General features: G+C 44.1%; 1 long non-coding RNA gene across 7 annotated transcripts; it reads left to right on the forward strand.

Annotated features, from left to right (window-relative positions):
* The first annotated feature begins 1711 nt into the window (after nt 1-1711).
* LOC105235636 lies at nt 1712-18058 on the forward strand. Of its 7 annotated transcripts, none has more exons than XR_004625760.1 (4): nt 1712-1726; nt 2069-2282; nt 2956-3181; nt 13841-18058. It is a non-coding gene; the product is annotated as an uncharacterized LOC105235636 (long non-coding RNA). The 7 variants fall into 7 exon arrangements; XR_004625758.1 differs by lacking the exon at nt 1712-1726 and having other exon boundaries at nt 1756-2282; nt 13841-13937; nt 14287-18058; XR_004625757.1 differs by lacking the exon at nt 1712-1726 and adding an exon at nt 1756-1944.
* Nucleotides 18059-19356: the final 1298 nt, after the last annotated feature.

Consider the following 19356-nt stretch of genomic DNA (forward strand, 5'->3'; position numbering starts at 1 on the left):
ACTGACTTCGCAGGTGGGTGGTTGGGAAGGTCATATGAAATGGCTTTAAAGACAGCCTTACTACCTATAGGCGGGTAATGGTACTTATTAAGAGCTGGTTTTCTTTCCTCACTTTTGTCTGCTGGCTACAAATATCCAGCCTGTTGTCCAACAGAAAGATTTGCTTATTTTCAGGGGGTCAGGACAGTATTGGCCATATCTACTGAACAGGGGCTAAGGACCACAGGCATACCTATCCATTGCACTGTGCCCAGAGGCAAAGAATAAATCTGTATGGTTTGCTGGGGGTTACAAGTGGCTGGACATAACAAGAAGTGCCCCTGCCTTTGAAAAATAATTTTAGGGACCCTTGTTTACCTTAGATCATATAAATTATGCACATTTCCCCATAGTATATCCATATTTACTCTGATATTAAAGCAGTGCTTAAAACAGTAACTGGCCTACAACCAATGCTCAATAAATATTTGTTGAACACATAAATTGATTTCTGAATGAAAACCAATGTTTTAAAGTGTTTGCCATCAGGTAAAATTGATGTTCCGGGAAGATGTGTCATACTCAACGGGCCTCCAGAACCTGCTACATAACCCTGCACCCCCAAGCCAGGGAAGATAACCCACAGAGGTTGGTCCCTTTATTCTAGAGTTGGGACATCTAGATCCACATCTGTGAAGGAATGAAATCCAGACCTCCTGATTCCCACCCCGGGCTTATACCACGCAAACGCACTGCTTTGTCCTCAAGTTTCAAGATCATCCGGTCTTTTAGCTTCTCTACATCATGTGCTCGTTTGGTTCCTCCACACACAATACTTAGCGGCTAGAGTTACACTTCGCTGGGGCTGAACTTGCTGGGGCCATGTTTCACAATTCTGACAAATGTTTTATGTTTGTTTTCAGAATCCTCAATATGAACTGCTTGAATAGGCCTACTTGTCAAATAATCTATTTTTTGGTTATTTCTTCCATTTTTGTCTCAAGAATATTTAAGTAAGAAGGATCTGGGGCTTGTGAGAAAAATTCCAAATCTGGCCTTATTTCTAAAGAGAGGAAACTGAAGTCTGGAGTAAAGAAAACTCAGCCGGAGGTAGCACCTCAGATGAAAATGTGAGTTCTCTAATTTTGCTTCTTTCAGGGGCCTCTGCTCCCCCGCCACCCACCCAGAACCCTTCCTCTGCCCAACATTTCCCGGACTGTCAGAACTAGTTTCCTGTCAGTTGCATCTTCCTAAACATAGAATACACCCCAGTGCAGTGTCCCTGACAAAGCAGTGTGTTATGGTGATGCAACAGCCCAAGGTGTCAAAATAATTAGGTAATTAAAGCCGGGGAGGGTCAGGGTTTCTTCTGGCTGGAAAGACAAACACTCACACAATGAAAATAGCTAAACAAGGAAGCCAGTTTCACATTCCCTTGTGTCTCCTTTGCCCCTCGGCTCTGATCCCAAAGTCCCATAGCTATAATGGATCTCCTCAGGGCACTGGACGAAGAACCCACCTGACTTAGAAGGAGGGGCAAGTTTGAACAGCAAAGAATAGAACGTTTTCAAGGTTTCAACACACCCCTTGTTTTTGTCTTCCCTGTTTGTTTTCGCACCAGCCCCACCCTAAGCTCCTGTTGGTGCAATGGCCCAGATCATGGCTCAATGCCATGGATGGGACATTGCTCAAAGGGGGCTGTGGGTGCTGAGAGCAAAGTCTCCTCCCAGGAAACCAAGCCCTCAAGGTCACCTTCCCTTGGCTTTTATTTGTTCGTTCATTCAACACTCAACACTCACTAAGAGCCTGCTATATCTTAGGAATGGTGCTTAGAACACGGGATGGGGGTGGAGAGAATGAAGACATCAATAGGACACGGCCTCTGTCACCCAGAAGCTCACTGTCTAGTGGACATATGGGCAAATATCCTAGTCTTTTGTGATGATGGATGGGGCTCTGACTCAGGTCAGAATGAAGTTCTAGAGGCCTCAGAGGAGGGTGTAACCAACTTCCTGTGGGGTTCTAGGAACAAGTGACCAAGGAGGTGATCTTTAAATTATAACCTGACAGATGTGCAATGTTTCTCCAGACAGGTGAGAGGAAACAGGGCCTTCTAGGCCAAGGAGCAGTGCATTCAAAAGCAGGAAAGGCAAAAGAACATAGAGCTCATGGAGACTGAAGTTGGTGCTGTACTGGGGTCAGTGGGGATGGAAGGGAGATCATTGAATAAGTTGGTTGGGGCAAGACTGGGAATGTTCTCGACAAGATGCCAAGGAGTGCGGCCTGTCTGGAAGGTGCCCATGGTGAGTTCTGGACAGAGTATAGAGGTGAGCAGACCCATGCCTAGATGGCAGCAACTCTCACCCACGCACCTGCCTGTAAGGGATCCACACTCGTAGGTTTTAACTCGGCAGCCTTCAGGTCTCTCCTCAGCCTGAAAGGAAGGCAGTTTCAGCACCAGGCTCTTGGCTTCTCCTTGATGACTGACCCCAGGGAGCCAAGGGTCTCCTCCTCTGCCACCCCCACCCCCATAGCTCAGCCAGCTGTCCACATCAAGAGAGACTGTGGAGGGGTTAGGCAAAGAGTGTTGGCTTCAGATAGTCCTGGTTTTGAACCTTGGCTCTACCTCGTATCACCTCTGTGGTCTTGAGCAAGTGACTTCCCTCTCCTAAGGCCTCAGTTTTCCCTTTGTAAAATGGGCTTGAAGAACAATAATGCCTTCCTCCCTGGTCTTCCTTGCAGAGCACCTGATTTGTAGCACATGGAAATGCTTCATCAATTGTGTATGCTGTAGGCCTGTCCAGCTGGCTTTCCCTAGGCCTGTCACCTAACACCCATGTGACTCTGGACAGTGTGGCTTTGAGGCCCAGGCCAGAGGGTCCTTGACTTTACCTTGGAGGATGGACAACGATGCAGACCATAAACACGAGAACAAATAAATCTGATAAAGAAAACATGGATACTTCTGTCTTTCAGGATCCGGTTCTCAGAGGGGGCACAGCAAGACTCATAACCAAAAATGTCCATTCTTGTGACAAACACCACGTAGATCCCCAGATCTTCAGATCTTCTGTCCCGTGTCCTTAAAACAAAGGGCAACTGTGTCTGGATGTTGTGTAAGTTTGGGGTCGTCCCACTACAGACTTTGCAGGTGAATACCGCTTTGGATAAGAGGGAGGGTTTGAATCGTTACAGCACTCAGGTAAGAGAAATTAATTCATCAACTTGCTGAATCTCTTCCTCTCCGATAGCATAAGTGTAATGGATTCTAGCTAAGAAAGTAGTCCTTAATGTCCATGTACTTGCTGCTTTTTATGCCCTAATTCAGGACTCCGGGGATAGTCCTCAATCAGCAATTCATATTACTCTTCGATTTGTATATATGTAGTTGAGACATAATCTATATGACAAGTGTGATACAGATGCATAACATTTTCAACTAAATAGGCCTTAAAAGCTGGCATAAATCGTTTTAGTTTTTGAGCAAATAAGATTTAATTAAAATTTTTAAAAAGTAAATTTAAAAATGACCTTTACTTAAATAATTTTTATTTAAAATATTGATATGTTAGTTATAACTTCCTTGGAGTTTCTTTTTACATTTTAATTAATTATTTTTGATATTTAACATATTTTGGAAGAAATATTTTTGAAAGTGTATATGGAAAGTAGTTTTAATTTTAAAATTCTTTACATTTACTTTTATTTACTGTTTTAATGAAAACATATTCAAATTTTATGTATTTGGAATGCAAATGAACAATTTGCTTTAGAATTCCTTAGATCAGTGCTGTCCAGTACAATCTCCTGCTGTGATGGAAATGTTCCACTCGTGCTACTAAAATTGTAGTCACTAGACACATGTGGCTATTGAGCGTGCGAAATGTGGTTAGTACAACTGAGGAATTTTAACATTAATTTTATTTGTGTTACATTTTAATCTATTTAAATTCAAATAGCCACATGTGACTAGTGGCTATTACATTGGACATCACATTTTTATTTCTTATTTATAATAATTTTTATTATATTATGTTAGTCACCATACAGTACATCCCTAGTTTTTATGTAAAGTTCCATGATTCATTACTTGTGTATAACACCCAGTGCACCATGCAAAACAGAAGGGCGAATGAACCATGAGAGACTATGGACTCTGGAAACAAACTGAGGGCACGTATTGCATGGACATCACATTTTTAGATCATTGAGAATGGAAATGAAAATAAATCTAGATGATGATAGAAAAGGCATGGCAAGATCTAAGAAAATAAAGCTTGAAGAGAATGAGAAAGAAAGAGGTGATCTGCCTAATTCTTCCAGATAGAAATAATGCAAGTGAACAAATCGATTTGCGCACAGCAACGCCTCTATATGATTATGTGAACTGCAAGGAAAAGCTGGAAAAACAATCAATAAGATAAAACAAAGACAGAACAAAAAATGCTTGTACGTTAGTATGAAGAACCATAATGATGGTTCTCGTGGCACAAATGTAGCAGTCTTTTCAAGAAAATTTCTTTATCTAGGAGAAATTATTTGGAATGAGGTATTGGAATGTCCCAAACATGGAGGCAGATAAAAAGTAACAGAATGAATTTTTATTATTTGGATGACAATTTCAATATGAGACTATTAACTAAATGGGCACGGGGCGCCTGGGGGGCTCAGTTGGTTAAGCATCTGCCTTCGACTCAGGGCATGATCCCAGGGTCCTGGAATTGAGCCCCAGATTGGGCTCCCTGCTCAGAGGGGAGCTTGCTTCTCCCTATCTCTTTCCCCCTGCTAGTGCTCTCTCTTTCTCACTCACTCTTTCTCTCAAATAAATAAATAAAATCTTTAAAAAAAAATGGGTAATAAAGTGCAAAAAAAAATGTAAAATTTTAAAAAGCAAATATTGCCCAGTACAACTAGATTGCTCCAAGGCATATTGGGCAATGACTATTTATGTCATTGAACTATACTAGATAGGAAAACAAGGATGTCAAAATTAATTTCATTGTTTTTATATCTCTTCTGAGAAAGAACAGGTTTTGATTTAAGTTAAAAACTAAGAAAGCAATTTTCAGCTTTTGGCTTTTATTTAAAAGATTGCCACTTGTATGCCTTCTTTAGACATATAGAAATAAAATTAATTTTGGAGGAAAATAAAATTAATTTTGAATTCACCCTATCCCCTATTATTTGGTATGAATTATTGCTTGCTGTTAAAATTGTTAGCAAACTATTACAACAGAACAGATCAAAGCTTGACTTTTTCACTTTTAAAGGTATATTTATTTAAAGAAAATGTTCTTTCTAAATAGAAAACCACTGTGTCATTATGCAATATAAGCTATATTCCAATAAAATGTAGTCAAATCTTAAGAAAAAAATTAGGAGAGAGAGGATTCATATATAAATAATCCCAAAACTAACTACAGAATCCATTTTCTGGCTATGATAGATCAAGGCATGGTTTCTGTTAAAGAAAAATCACCATAAATGTAGCAATAAACTGCTATATTCATTTTTTGCTATAATACTCCAGCATTAAAAAAAATACTGGAGAAAAACTGAACTCTGAATGTCCGTGAAAATTGTGATGTAGGGAATAGAGATGTATAATTGCTTTCTGTGATATTGATACTGTATAATATACGATCCATAAAAATGCTAAAAAGTAGTATGTAAGACTTATTGGTTCGTTTTTAATCTATGTTCTGCTTCAATAATTTTATTAACAATTCCAGATGTTGCTATCTGACACAAGGGGCCAAATGAGCTAATCTGGTGGAAAGACCTAGAATTTCTTTCTGAGAGCTAGAAAAATAGGATTCCTGAAAGACACATATCCAGGTCTTTAAGGGTAGGGAAAGAGCATTTTTGGGTTTTATCATGATGATTTGCTTTTTACTGTTGACTTTGATACTTACTAAGAACCCAGACGGCTACACTTCTGTGAGCTCAAAGAAGTCTGGGTTGTCCAACTGCTACAATGCTCTGCAGGGCTAACTCCCAGAACTGATCGACAAGGAGACCTACCTGGGAAAGAGAGGCAGTGACTGGGTGTCTAGCAAACATTTGAAAACAAGACCAGAACTTTTTCCCACTTGGATTCCTTAAACACGGTCTTCCTGATTTTTAAGCCCTCATTCATTTTAAGGGCATTAATTGTGCACATGACAATCTTTCCACTCCACACACACACACACACACACGCATCATTGTGCATGAGACATGTGACACATGAGAGAGCTCATGAGGTCTATCTTTCAAGGGAAAATTATATTTATATCCATATCTGTATCCATCTCCAACTCCATATTCATATCTATAGCTACATGTCCCGAGTCTTTCTGATTTTCAAGTACGTAATTTCAAACTTATTACCAGTGAAAGAAAGCTAAACTGGACCTGTATTTGAAAACCAGGGTAAGAAAAGGAGCATATCTAATGTTTAGCTTCTCTGACATGACTGTTCGGTGCAACACACCTTTTGTTAAGGTGTTTTTCTTTTAAGCATCTGATTAACATAAATTTTTTATATTATACAAAAACGTAATACCATGATTATGGAAATAAAAAGCCACCCACAAGCTTACTATCTTTAAAATCATCTATTTTCATTTTTTTCTTTCTTTTCCAAAAAAGCATATTTTTTCACAGTGTTAGACAGGCAACACAAATATAATTTTGCGTTCTAAACTTTTCCGTAAGGATCGCACAATGAACCATTCCAATGTGGTCTTTCGAATGACCTACTTGAATGGCTTCAAAATATGACTTTAGTGATTACATTGTCATTTATATCAGCATTCCAAAATTATTATGGGAAATTTACATTATTTTCAGTTCACGTCTATTAGCAATAATACCTCTTTGGCCACTTTTCTGCCATCCCTTTCCTAGTCTTGGATTATTTTCTTAAAATAAAGCTCCAATAGTGGAATTGTTGGGTCAAAAGAGATAGGAACTTGATGAAATCGTTGGTTGTTACCCTCCTTTAATTTATTTATAAACACAGTCTCCTCCCTCATTTAAGCAAACTAACTTACCAGTTTACCAACTCACTAATTAACTAGCTCAGTGTCCTAGTTTCTTGGTTTGTTTCTGTTCACATCCAACTGGTTCACAAAATCCCTTGAATTTGCTCCTTCCTGACCATGAACGTCTGGTTCACACATATTCTTTACACAAATAAGTTGCAGTGATAACTTTTTGCCCCGAAGCTTGATCACTTCAGTGATCTATTGTCTGGCTTCAAGGAATTCCCCATCTGCAAAAGTGTCCATGAGACACAGTTTCAGTGATTGCGAAAGAAGCATACTGATAACCCAGGTAAAGGCTGGGCTCCTGGCCATCTGCTCTTTCTATCTCTTTCCAATTACGTCTCTGCCAAGGCATTTTGGGCTCAGCCATCAGCCTGTCCCACCAGCTCTTGCCAAAGTGCAGGCATCCATGTGAATGTGGACATGGGCAGTTATCATATACCCACTCCACCTTGAACTGGCCTAGATCCCATAAGGGACCTATTGGACACTCAGATGTAATCTTTACCCTCAAGAACTCTCTAGGCTGAAGAGATAAGATACATATGCTCTAAGAATATAGCTGAGAGTCTATGATTCCATAGAGGTTCAGAAGCGATGGATAACATCATGAGCCCTAAGCTCTGGCTAGAAGGACAGACAGGAATAAAAAAGGCAGAAAGAGTGAGGAGGGCATTCAGTTTGGAGGCATTCATTTTTCATCATCCAATCAATAAGCAGCTACCACATTCCAGGCTCTGAGCTAGGTTCTAGGCACACACAGAGGAGTTAGGTGGCATCCCAGTTCTTTAGGAGATGACAGTCCTGTGGGAGAGATGCTCATAAGAAGATCATCACCTTATGGCATAATGCACGCTGTCACAGGGGAATTGACAAAGTGATGTTAATGCAATGGTCAGATCTGCCTGTGAAAGACCAAATGTCCAATGGAACAGCAAAGTTCCCTCCAGACCAAAGGGATCGGGACTATTTTATGAACGTGAACCAAATGGGGAGGTAGCGGTGGTAGAGGAGAAAGAAGACTCTGCTTTCAGCCTGAGACCGGGGTTTGCACCTGACTCTACTACCTCCAAGCTCTGTGATTAGCATCAGGTTCCTCCAAGTCTCTGAGGCTCGGTTTTGTCACACGTAAAACAAGGATCCTAGTACTTCTGCAGGAACTGCTGGGAGATTGAAAGAGAAGGGAGGTGATAAAGGGCCAAGTAAAAGAATGTATTCTTATCATCACCCTTATTGATGTCATCACATATGAAAGCACTTTGGGAATTCTCTGGCCCAGTACAAAGAAGCAAAGTTATTGGTGTGATAACTAAATTATTCCCACAATTACCTGGCCTTGTCTCCCAGCTCTTAGATCTGGAAACAAAAGGGCATGATTACAAAGGAGCGGGCTTTGGTCCTGCTACCCACCCCATCGTTTTTCTTCCCGTAGATCCCACCCTGTGAGGCCTCGGAATGTTCGCTTTGCATCTGTAAGTCCTCCTGGACACGATTATTAGCCTTTCTTTTCTCTAAGGAAATTAAATCCCATAGTGTCCACTAAACGTAAGGATGTTTAAAGTGCATGGAGGGTTGGCCACACGCCCGGAGTTCACCTACTCACCTAGACATTACTGCTCAGGCCATTTATTTTATAATTTCCCACAAGAAACTGTGGCAATAGCCAGAGATGACAGAAGTGACAGATGAGTCAAGGAGAGAGGTTGACTCAGAGGCAACCATCTCAGCCCCCCCCAACTGGCATCGCTGTGCTTGCTGGCTTCCATAGAGATTCATACTTTTGTTTGAATATTGCTTTAAGGAGATTAAAGGATCTGTATTCCTGGAAGCCTCCTTCCCTGTTTCTTCCCTGGAGCCCTTCAGATCATGCTCCAATTCATTCCTTTGTAATGAGAAGAACTCACATGCCTTGGGAATTTATCCTATGCCGGGGATTGTCTTGTCTTTTACGCTCATTATCTTATTTACTCCTCAACACCACTGCAAGGGTACACTGGTTACGCCTGCTTCCCAGATGAGGAAACAGCCATAAAGAAAGGTGAGCTAAGGTGAGTCCAGGAATGACGAGCAGAGCTGGACATGGGTTGTCTAACTCCAGAGCTCATGCCCCTGACGATTCTGGGATTCCGTCTCCTTGGGATAGGAAAGCCTGGAACCTCCATGACAAGCTCAGTCACCTTAACTGTGAGTCAAGGCTGAAGACTGGCTTAGGACTGGCTTCTCATAAAGCAGGAACTATGGAGAAGTGGATCTTAGCTGATGGATGGTCTAGGCAGTCCTCTTCCTGTGCAGGGAACATGTCCTACATAGGTCCTGCTGCTCTGAGAAAAGAGAAAAGAGAAAAGAGAAGAACAGTGAGAAGCAGAGAAAAGAGAACCACATTCTTGGAAGAGGAGGAACCAAGTTGTTTAATGACTCCCTTCAGACTCCACCTCCCTGCATTTCTTGCACAACACTTTCTTTCCTTGAGAAAATGCGGTGGAGTTTATCACCCTGAACACGGCTTGGATCATACTTCCCCCTACTTAAGAGCCTCCAGTAATGGTTTCCCATGGCCACAATCAGCAAGCCTCCAAACTTTTTTTAAGCCTACTGGTAAAAAAGATTTGGCTGTGCACCCAAATGGTTTTATAATATGTGTGTGTGCATGTGTGCAAAACCATGCCAATATATAATGCACATTATAAAAATAAAGCCAAACAAATTATAAAAGAAGAGATGCATATAAAATAAAGAATACAATGTATGCTAATCTTCATAACGTCATACTATCTTTCCTACCATCACAAGACACCATCGACACTCCAGGCAGAGTTCATCATTAATAATAGTGAACGTGAACTCATATTTCAAGTACTTTTCCTGAGAATTTTGATTTTTTTTTTTTTTTTTGGCCTACTGCTTGCTGTATCTGATTAGGTCATCATTGGCTTTAACCCCTGAAATGTGGCCAGTGGAACGCCAGGAATAGGAGAAAAGTCAGCTCTGCCATTTTCTTGTTGTTTGCTTGGTTCTTTGCAGGAATTTTTAAAAACCATTGTCCATTTTGTCAGGGTTTATTTAGTTAAATCTAGGTGAGGAATCCATAAAGTAAAGAAACCAGCTAAATGAAAACATCAGTACGAATACCTCCTGGGCTTTCCAGGACATAGAATCCCCACCCATCCCTCAGAATGAATTTAGCTGGAGATGTGACGTGAAGTCATTTGATGTGGAGAACCAGCAAGGGTCCCATTATCAATCTATATAAGAAATAATAGAACTTTTAAACTTATTTTATGTAAATAAAAGTAAATATGAATGAAGATTTCAGTATGATTTGCACACTCGCCTGGAAGCATGCACACCTCATTGGGAAACCCCTTATCTACCAAGATCAGATTCTTTAGCCTTCCACGATTGCTCATCTACTCCAGCCATCACCAATCCCTCCCACCCGTTGCTAGGACTCCTCCCTCAGTGCATGGTACATATGGCTGGTCATCTTTCTTTGAAAACTCTCTTTCCCCAGGCCTTTGCTCTGACTGGTCCCTCTGTTTGGAGCACCTTGTTTTCCATTACAATCTTTCAAAATTTTACTCCTCCATAGAGGCTCACCTCAGCCTCCACCTCCTGTGTGAAATAATAACAATATCAACTAACATTTTTTGACCTCTTACTACATGCTGGACAATGTAGTATCTCATTTAACATTCACAACAATTCCAGGAGACGGATGCTATTATGAGACAGCTCAGAGACCACACAGCTAGGAAATGAGGGAGCCAGGAACCAAACCCATGAGGACTCCAGATCCCCACACTCTTTCACTGTATGTGTGCTTTAATTTCATTTGACTTGTTCAAACAGGTAAACCTAACACGAAACTCTCCCCCTCTTCCTACTCGTGGGGAGATGGAATTAGTCTCTTACTCTTCAAGTTTCCACAGCAACTTGTTTGCAAGTATCACAAAGGATTACTTCACCCCGCCATATAGTGCTGTTACGTGTGCATACCTCTCCTATCCCCAGATGCATCGTGAGCTGTTTGGCCAAGGGACCACGTTCGATCCTTCACAGCACATAGCAGAGACATAGTAAACACAGTCATGGAATGAATGAATGAATGAATGAATGAATGAATGAATGAATAGGTGAATGTAAGAACAAATGCGTGGGTGAAAAACAAACAAACAGAGGTCTCAGGTTGGGTACAATTCCTTTAGGCTGTAACTTGACATTCTCCTAGTGACCTGACATACAAACTGTAAAGATGTATGAGTGTAGGACTATAATATATGACAAAGATTTCAAAATGGAAGACAAGAGTTCTATTTCCTGACATTTGTAGATGCATTTCAGAGTTATGTTGTATTCTTTAATATATATGGACTGGATGATAAAGACTCAAACTTGTGTTTATGTAATCCAACTTTCCAAACAACCAAATGCAGTAAAAAACTGTCACCTTACAAAGTAGCACTTGATATCTTGGACTACTGGAAAAGGATTTATTGGGCAGATCATTCTAAAGGTGACAATAGTTAATGAAGTTTACAGAAGAAACTTGAGCTCATTTAATCCTGAAAATAATGTGTGTGTGTGTGCACGCACACACACACACACACACCTGTGCACACACACATGCACACCTTTCCCCACAGTTTAGGAATTTGTCTTTCTCCATCTTACTGACTCATAAGAGTGACATGACTTGCTCAATAATCATGTAATCAAGCAGTGACAGAGCCCATCCCCAAACCCAGGCTTTTGGACTCAAATCCCTTAATCTTTTCCCACTCTGTTCCTGAAATGCACCCTAGAATGTCCAACGTTTGAACTATCAGAAACTCTTTGCCATGGGCATAGAATAAATCATCTACTTTTGAGTGTTTTTTTTTGAAATGCCGTTCTGCGTGAGTCTGCAGTCTTGAGGATCGTGCATGGCAGGGAGGGACTAGTGGCTTCTAATCCCTAGATGACTAAACAGAAGCCCAGTCCATCTGTGATAAATATTCCTTCCAAGGGCCACAGGTGTCCACGGCAGAGCAAGCGCCTTTCTTTTCCGCCTCAGTGCAGAACCCATCATAGAAGCATTTCATCCTCCACTCAGTCAATTAATCCATCCTTCCTTTTTAAATTTTCTTATTAACGTTTGACTGTGTGCTTATGAGGAGGGGCAAGAAATAGCTCTCTGACTGATAAGATGCATAGTAAAATGGACTGGCCACCAGGCACCCAGTGGAGTCACAGATGTGAATCATAGATACGAGGGAGGGCCTCATTCCTAGTCCTCAAAGGCTGGAGGAGACAAAGGCAGAGCCCAACACCTCAGTGTCACCTTTTCCACTTCCCTGAACATGGCATCCACTCGACAACGATGGCTTCTTGAAGGATAGGCCATGGAAGCCATCCTCAGGTTCATCATGTATATGAAAAGTATGGAAATGGAGGTAGAAACTAGATACCCTTTGGGGGTATCCCTAGAGGACAGGACTAGAGGCAAGGAGTGAAATTAAAAGCAACCAGCTTTCGGGATACCCAGTTGGCTCAGTCGGTTATGCATCTGCCTTCGGCTTGGCTCATGATCCCTGCTCAGGGGGAGTCTGCTTCTCCCTCTGCCTCTCCTCCGGCTTGTTCTCTCTCTCTCTTTCACTCACTCTCTCTTAAATAAATAATTAAATCTTTAAAAAAAATGCAACCAGCTTTCTACTCATCCTTCTAACAGAGATGGATAGCAGAGAAATGGAATAGTGAGCTTGCTGTCATAGGAAGCATTCAAGCAGAGGCTGGGCCATCCTTCCTTGAGAGCAGTGTAGAGAGCATATATTTAGAGAGTGGAGGGTTTGGCTAGATCACTGCTAAAATACCTTCCAGCAATGGCATTTTGTGTTCCTCCAAATATTCCACACTTGAATGCCTTGGGAGATGGGTTCAGACAAACCTCATCTGTTCCGTAATACTTGGCCACAGTACAATGCCTGCTGCCTGGTCACAAAGCATTTCATAGACAGCTGTTACCACCTCTATTTCAGAAATGTGGTGAAAAGGGAATTCAGAGACAGGTGAGGGGCCTGCCACCACGTGAGCAGGTGGGAAGAGGCCCCCAGTTCCAGAGCTGCCCAGTTCCTGAGCCTACACACTTCTCATCTTAACTCAGTGATTTGAAACCACATGCAGTAATCCCACCACCCCGGGAATGCTTTGTTTATCCCTCCTAGGTTATAAAATCATACAGTCTCGGTGTTTAAATAGTCTTTGAACTTATGGATTTTACAGGAAAGTAATGTTTCCCACTGACTCCATTTGAGAACTAGAAAATGCAATGAGCCCCATCGAATCCTAGGGAATTCTGTCTGGGCTCAGGGGTAAATCGGGCAAAAGTCACAGCCAAGTCTCCTGCCAGCTTCTCCCAGGGAAGCACGGGGCCAGTCTTTACAGAGCGAAAAGGCTGAGTTCCAGGAGTGGGAAATGTAATACCGTTTGTGAAGGTTGCAAGCATTTGGAGCTATAAGAAACAATAACGGTACAACTAGGAGTAATCTTTCTCTTGAAAGGTCTTTGTATGTCATAGACAGGGAAGCAGCAGGGCTTAGGAGAAAACCAGGAACTGGGAATCAGTAAACCGGGGCCACCACTGATTTGCTGTGTGACCTCTGGAGGACACACAACCTCCCCAAGTCTTGGCTTTCCTCACGAGGATGACGATTTCCACCCAGGATTGATTGGAGGACCAGATGAGATCGTGGAGATGAAGTGCGTTGTATCTGGTAATGTTGCTAACATGATCATGCCTGCTTTATGTGCTTTTTCAGAAGTGAGTAGATATTATAATTATTCTCTATTTCCAGAAGTGGAAACCAAAGCATGGTGAAGTGAAGGAACATGGGTCCCGTTCCGTAGTGCGAGGACCAAGAGAAGAGGTCTCCAGTGGTTGCCCACGGCATGGTACTTTCTCTCCTTCTGAGAACGACACCATTACATAACTGTCTGAGACAGTGCCTCAGACTGCAGAGATTCCCTTCTGCCCATCTGCGCCAGGCACACATATCCTGGCACGGAATCAGGAAGATGGCCACTTTCACATCAACTGGGCAGCCCCAATACCTACCTTTCTCCTCTCCACCTCCACTGTGCACCCCCTCTCTGCTACTGGGCAAAGCACGCACGCTCCGATACTACCTTACACCAGGGAAGTAATCTCTGGCCTCTGTCTGGTTCTCTGCCCTTAGAGAATGTCCCAGCCATCTACCCTTTCTGAGTCCTCAAAGCATTCTCCCTTCTGCTTCTCCACCAGTGTGGCCTCTTCTGTGAAGTTCTCTAATCATGGGCTTCCCCAACACCCACCCTCCCACTATCATCTTTACCTCAGAAAATGAAATAAAGAAATTCAAGTGACTCATCTGTCCACATAGCTGGAGGGGAGAAGCGGAAAGTGCAGAAGCCATCACAGAACGATGCCTATTTCTGCAGGCCTTTTGACTGCTTCCTATGATCCGCTGAGCTTCACGAAAGGGAAGATAAAAGAATCGGAGTGGTGCCATATTGTCTCCGAAAGCAGCCAGCGTGAACATGAAGTACCATTTCCACCTTCCCAAGACGCAGGGTGGCTCCCACCTCACGTGATCATACGGGGCTCCGCAGCTGGATGGGCAGCCTTGGGAGAGATGCCTACCTGGTCAGCACCACCGAGCCTCAGCCGCTCCCCCTGGCCAGGGGTTCCCCACACCTCAGTGCCACCCTCCCCAAGGCCTGCGACCTAACTCCACGTCAGCCCTCTGGACACACAGTGGTGTCTACTGGGGGCACTCATCAGGGAGCCAACAGGGGCTGCCTTCTCGGGACGCACAGCCCGCTGGCAGCACTGGGCTTGACAGACCCCAAACTCTGTACTCTTGAGCTGGCTGGAGGCCTGCCAGACCAGTGTGCATGATGAGGGAGAGTCAGTCAGAGTCAACCAGAGGGAGACTCAGCTTTAGTCCGCTGTACATACTGGGCATCCGCCTGAGACAGCATTAGGAAAACACAAAACACACAAGACAAAAACACAAAAACACACTGCAATTACTAACATAAATAGGGACTAGCCTTGAAAGCCCCCACTGGTCTAGCCCAGTGTTTCTCAAACTTGAGTGGACCTGAGATCTCCTAGAGGGCCAGATAAAACACGAATGGCTGGGCCCCTCCCCAGGGTTGCTGATTCAGAATTTTGGGGTGAGGCTGATGTTCTGTATTTCTAACAAACTCTCAGCAACCCTGATTTTGCTGTTTTGGGGGATGAACTTTAAGAACCATGATCTAGCCCAAATTTCCCTTTCAGAGCCAAGAGAGGTGATTCCTCCCAGGTGCCTTAGCCAGTTGGAGATGAACTAGAGTACTGCCCCAGTCTCTGACAGTCCCCACACTTCCTCTTCCAGGGCTTGTCCATCACACCCCGCATCTGCTCTGACACGACAGGGCCCTGGGCAGAGAAGGCCACTTGGATCTGGGCTCTCGAGCAGCTTTACCCCTAGGACATGATCAAAGGAGAGCATTCCTAACTCAGAGACCATGCTGAGCCTGCCTGTGTCCCCAGTTTGGGAAATTGCATCATGCCCCCAGCACATCAGGGTGGTAGCTTCCCCAGAATGCACTTCTCCGTGCCATCACTGAGGCTTCCACAATCACATTCCTGTATTCTGTCTCCCAACACATCCTTACTGAGAGTGGCTGGGTACAAGGCACTATCCTAACTTCTGAGATCCATAGATTTCTGAGGGAGAGGTTCTTCCCGGCCCTTAAGGACTTCACAGGGAGGAAAACCAAGCCTAATCAAGTTGTTACCTCGTGAAGGGCAAGAGGGGAGTGGCTCAGGTGAGTAAGGGAGAGGTGTAAGGAGGGTTTCATCAAGTAAGCAGGCACATGTTAGCAGACAAGGGATATGGGGTAGAGGAGACATGCTCAATGCAAGGATAAAATAGTAAGAAATGTTGATCGAATATCTACTGAACATCAAACGCTTTCCATACTTCTCTTATCTTCAGAACCATCCCTGCAAGAGGTGCCATTATAACATCCTCATTTATGGATCAGAAAACTAAAGCTCAGAGAGGTTATACAACTTACCCAAAGCCACACAGCTACTCACACTTAGGGTCTCTGACCCCAGAGCCTGATCTCTTAGGTACTGTGCCATCTTATCGCTCTCAGCAAGGAACGGGCAGCTTGCACTGGTCTGGAGGGCCACAGGTTTACCGAAGTCCTGGATTGATGTGTGTGTGTGTGGGGGGGGTGTAGTTGGAAAGATAGGCTGGAGCTTTGTTGAGGGGCTTGACTGCAGGTGGAGTCATTTGAACCTAACTCAGGAGACTGCCAGGGTCACTGAAGGGTTTAGCAGGAGAGAGACGCATGGCACAACAGTGTGGTAGGGAAATCCCTCTGATAGCAGTGGGCAGATTGGGTTGGAGAGGGGAGGCCCTGGTGATCAGAAGATCACACTGAAGGCCACTGCCGAATTTCAGAAGCAAGAACATGGGCACCTGGCTTGGAGCGGGGTGGCAGGCACAGAGGGAGACTCAGGGCAGGTGCTCTTCTCACCACTGTCATTGCAAATATTTCTTGACCCCTGGTGACATGCTTTACCCATATTAACTCATTTAATCCTAACAGGAGCTTTTGCATCAGATCCCTCTCCTATGACATTTCTTGGCCCTCCTATATCTCTATGGATGCATCCCCACGCCTGGCAGGGTTCCTGTTTGAGGGATCAAACCTGAAACTTCTTCCTTGAGTATATAGGTATTATGGGTTGAGACAATTTAGGATCAAGAAATCATGATCAGTCTCAGAACTTTTTATTCTCTTGATTTTACAGCCGGGAAAGCTGAGGCCTAGAGAGGACCATGACCTTGGCTTTGTCCCCTCTAGGACGCGACAGAGGCTGGACCAGAAGCAAGGAAGTCTTCCCTAGATTTCCACCCTGCTTCGGTTCTCCCGCTTCCTGGGGCCAGACCAGAGGCCTTGCAGCTGTGGTGGGTGCCAGGTGGCATCTCACTCACCAGGCTGGCGGGCGCCTGAGGACCCTGCGGTCAGCGCCAGTCTGGAAGCCCATCCCCCACACGGGCACTGCGGGCACAGGGCAGAGGGACTGAGTGAAGGCAGCACGTGTGGTGGAAGGGACAAGAATGCAGTGACTCAGGCCCACATTGGAGCATTGTTCTCAGCTGTCTGGGGGGCATCCCGGCCTGGACAAGGCAGCTGCTATCTTCACTTTGTTGGAGAGTCACTCTAGACCCAGGGAGTTGACACCGTAAGAGCAGAGGAGAGCGAGATGGGCTGCACCCAGGAGACACTGGGTGGAAGATACGGTGCCCACTGCAGAGTTAGAAAACAGCTCACTTCCCAGCCCTGCTCTGGCCCTTGCCACGGCTGTGATCTTGAACATGATCCCCCCTGAACCTGACGAGCCTCACCCCTCTCATCTGTTTATGGGTGCAACGTCTTGGAGATGTGCCAAGTGGCCAGTAGACTAATGCATTAAAAAAAAAAAAAAAAGCTTTTGCAAGCCTAGAGAATTCTACACATGTGTTTTAGTCTGTTCAGGCTGCTATAACAAAATACCACAGACTGGGGAGCTTATAAGGAACAAAATTGTATTTCTCACAGTTTTGGCAGCTGGGAAGTCCAAGATCAAAGTACCACCATGGTCGAGTTCCACTGAGAGCTCACTTTCTGGTTCACAGCTGATGCCTTCTCGCTGTGTCTTCCCATGGTGGAAGCCCAAGGTATCTCCCGGCAGCCTCCTTTGTAAGATCACTAAGCCCGTTCATGGGAACTTCTCCCTCATGACCTAACCACTTCCCAAAGGCCCCATCTCCCAAGAGCATCCCCTTGGGGGTTAGGATTTTGACATGAATTTTGATACTATTATCATTATTAATGCTAAGAGTGATATCCTTAAACATTCTTAAAGGAAACATGGTGACGAAATGTGAACTTGTCTCCATGAAGGGTATGTTGGAATCCTCTGTACTGTTTTTGTAACCCTTATGTAAATTTGAAATTACTTCAAAATAAAATGTTTAAAAAAAGAAAAGGAGTTAAGGAAATCCTCTTTAATTTAGCCAGCTTCGCCACGAAGCAGGCATACTTCAGTGAATCAGAGAGAACGGTCTCTGCCCTGTGGAGCTTATGTCCTAGCAGGTAGAAGCAAATATTACACACTGCAAGGAATGTGGAGTGTCTTTTGTGTTAGAAGGTGTTAAGTCTAAAGTCTAAGGTGTTAGAAGGTGTTAAGTCTAAAGGCGAAGTAGAATAGCAGAAGGGGAGTAAAAGTCCCAGGTTCGGGGCAGTGGGAGGGACTTGCTGACGTATCAATGGTCAAGGAAGTTCTTACGGAGAAGGTGAAATCTGAGCAGACTTGAAGGAGAGGAGGGGGTTAAAGAGCAGTTAGGTGGACATAGCATGTCAGGGGAGGGCAAGCGATTACTCTAGGAACAGCCAGGAGACCAGCCACGGTGATCTGCGGGGGCCGGGGAGGGTTAGAGGAGACAAGGTCAGAGCCAGGTCCTGCAGGGCCTGGTAGGCTATTTTGAGGATTGGGATTTCTCTGAGAGAAATGGACACCAAGGCAGGGATTTCAACAGAAGAGTGAAAGCATTCGATGTACCTTTCGAAAGGGTCATTCTCACTTTTGAGGTTTGAATATACTGAAAAGCTCCAGGGAAGAAGCAAGGAGACCAGGTAGAAGGTGACTGTGACCATCCAGGGAGGGACAGCTGCAGGCGGGGAGAGGTGAATAGATTCTGGATATGGATTTTAACGGTGGAGCCAACACAATTTCCTTAAGCCACATGCAATCTCTAGGGCCCCTTCCAGCCCTAAATCCTTTGACTGCACTGGAATCCCTCAACACCTCCACGAACTTTCCCACCAAGCACGGGGACAGAGATAACTGTGCTCCTTTTTAAGATAAATCCAAATCCTCCCAATGGTTCTGTTTCTTGACATGAATATTAAGCCCATGTGGAAGCTGTGACTTCCATTCCATGGCCCAAGGTTTTTGGGGTGATGTTGACTCAGCCCTGTTCCATGCCCAAGTATAAATACAGCATGAGAGAAATAAGGAAGAAAAGGCTGTCTTTCCTTCCATGAGAAGAACTGCCGAGCCCAGAGGCCACCCCAGGGGGACAATAATGAGGCTAGAATTGTCAATGAAAGGGAAGTCTGCATAAGAAGGTAGATTCCCTCTGAAATGCCTGGGCCCCTGAGAACAAGCTCCCTTCTTGTCACTGTTTCTGACGAAGGCAAATGTGTATGATCCGTCCTCTGGACAATCCTGATAACTGGCTACCTGCTTCCCCTGACCCAGGGTGCCCTCCCTCAAACC

The sequence above is a fragment of the Ailuropoda melanoleuca genome, chromosome 1, assembly GCF_002007445.2.
Source record: "Ailuropoda melanoleuca isolate Jingjing chromosome 1, ASM200744v2, whole genome shotgun sequence".
NCBI lineage: Eukaryota > Metazoa > Chordata > Mammalia > Carnivora > Ursidae > Ailuropoda > Ailuropoda melanoleuca.